The sequence below is a fragment of the Adiantum capillus-veneris genome, chromosome 22 (genome assembly GCF_014529385.1).
Source record: "Adiantum capillus-veneris isolate H3 chromosome 22, ASM1452938v2, whole genome shotgun sequence".
NCBI classification, from domain to species: domain Eukaryota; kingdom Viridiplantae; phylum Streptophyta; class Polypodiopsida; order Polypodiales; family Pteridaceae; genus Adiantum; species Adiantum capillus-veneris.
In genome coordinates this window covers 63295191-63297666 of record NC_140952.1, presented here as the reverse complement: position 1 = coordinate 63297666, position 2476 = coordinate 63295191, and the positions used below count along the sequence as shown (strand labels likewise).

Here is a 2476-nt window from a genome sequence, read left to right as displayed (position 1 = left end):
TGAGCAACTATTTTTTGTGTCTGCTACTATTTTGTAACTCATAAGGTTTATTCAAAATGGGAATTTTTCTTGATCATTAGTGGGTGTAGATGCACATAGTAGGCATCAAGTTTCAAAACGTAAGTCTTGAAAGGAGTTACAAAGGTTTTAGTCCATGTGCAAAATGCCTGCGGAGAGTTTTCATGCAAAGCTTCAAGATGAATATTGTGATGAAAACATGGACATTGAATGATGATGCACATTCTGTCACACAGTCGGGGGTCGTGGGGCACTACATCCACACTGTCCATCTACGCTCCATTCCCAATGGGAATACAACCTGCAACTCTTCGATTACTGACACCTTAGCATTTGGAATGTGTGTCAACTGCATGCAATGAGCGAGTTGCACGTTACCACATGGGGTGTTGCTACAAGGGTGTTGCTACATCAGCATTTGGAATGGCTTAAGGTACTGCCATGTCGGCATGCAGAATGTCAACCAATCCCGTTCAGAAACACTGCAACAACAATAAAGGTGACCAAACACAAACATTGCAGGTGACCAAACACTACATGCACTCATTCACAATTGTTGGCCCCACTCCCCTCAACTGTGACAACCGAAAAAGGACAGTGATTGTCCTTTCCTCCGTAAAAATAGTTCCCCATGCTTCCCGGCCTCTGTCGATCACCAATGGGTCGCTATTTTTACAAGAAAAAGACACTCATTGTCCATTCCGTATTCCATAATTATGTCCAAGTAAGAGATTGGATAGGGGCAGCATGTGTCACCTAGTAATGTCTAATGACCATCGTGGAGAATCCCCATGCCACTGGTCCGACCTACGTACAGAAGGGCTTTATTTGGTATTTATAAGTCAAGTCAAAGATTGGTTTATTCAAAAGCCCAAAAATTACAAATCTCTTTTGGAGCTTTCTCTTGCAAAATTTCAAATAGAGGCTTAGTGTGTTGGTCAATAATTTTGCATTACATCATGATGGTCACTATATACATAATGGAGCTTAAAATTTTCAAGCAAGGAGACAACATCCACGTGTGATTCGTTGAAGACCTTTGGAATTTTCGACTTTTGTTTGAAGTTTTTTCTTGAAAAGGGTTGCACCCACCCTCGAAGGGAAAGTGACCTTGAATGGACCCCATCAATCATCTTTTCATTTCAACCTTTGCAAGTGAGGCAGGCTTGCTCTTTCAAGTGGCAGTGTCGGATTCTCCATAGGAAGGTGGTAGGCTCTCCTTAAAAGCTTGGGTCAACGTGTGTTGGTTGCATGGGTGTGATCCATGTGAATGTGTTGCTAGGTGTGGCTGGTTCTTCCCTTGGCGGTGATGGAGTTGCTAGGCTCCCCCCGTATGCATTGGTCTGTCTCCTATGCTATGTTGTACGCTTTGTATGTAATCTGGTGACGTTTATGGTCTCTAGTTTTTGGTGGGTGGCTCCCATAATAGCTTATGTAATGGTCCAGATCTCTATGTTGCGTCCTCTAGAGGGTGATTGGTGTACGGGGTGGCAACTCATGCGGAATCAGTGGGAACTTCTTGATGACAGTTTCTGATATTGTATTGTTGGGTTCTGATGCAGTTTTGAGTATCCATGGCTCGTTGTGAGCACGGAGTGTCATTTAATTTTTTTTGTTAGTACTATATATCCACCCACATATTGTGGGTTTTGCTATTAAAAAAAAAAAGCTAAACATGGTCTGACATTTGCATGTGCATGTGCATGTGCATGGACTGTAATTGCACTTTTTTTTATTTGCAATATATTCACTCACTATTTGTGAGTTTGGCAAAAAAAAAAAAGGGGGACTACTACTTTTGCACCCACCTTGAAAGGGAAATGACCTTGAATGCACCCCATCAATCATCCTTTCATTTCAACCTTTGAAGTTTTAAAGAAAAAGCTTATGCACCTCAATTAATCCCACTAACTTTATAAAAAAAACCATAAAGGGCGTGAGAATTGTATTAAGTAGAGAGTAAAATTGCAAAGCGAAGTGTTTCACGTTGTTGATTCCTCCAATTTACTTTGTATCTATAGTCCGATTTACATTCTGAGATTGTTACCAAAAAGGCTATGGGAGTTTCATACATCTCGTTGTCTGCATATTAGACTTGAAATTCCATTGTCCTCTATCTAGGGACATGCGCCACTTTTTGTTGACAGTGACATGAATAGGTTCTTTCAGAGTTGGTGGGCGGTTGGGAGGGTTGGAGAGAGCACCCCCTCCTGCCCAGTACAATGCCTTAGGTGAAGGGTTAGGATGCTCCGAGAGCGTCCACTCCTTCTCTACTGGAAACATGGTCGTTCTTGAATGGATAAGGGTTAGCTCCCATGGTTGTAGCTGGTACCTTCCAAGAAGTTCAGTCTCATTCTTCCACCTGTGCTCTGTTGTGTTCCATACATCTCTCCAGGTGATAATTCCCTTATTGTGCAGTCTTTTGGCTGACCTTAACTGTCTCTGGTTCAGCTGGGGC

The 2476-nt window shown here is 42.3% G+C and overlaps 1 pseudogene; it reads left to right on the top strand.

The window, feature by feature from the left end:
- Nucleotides 1-234: 234 nt before the first annotated feature.
- Nucleotides 235-732, top strand: LOC147429479 (uncharacterized; annotated as a pseudogene).
- Nucleotides 733-2476: the final 1744 nt, after the last annotated feature.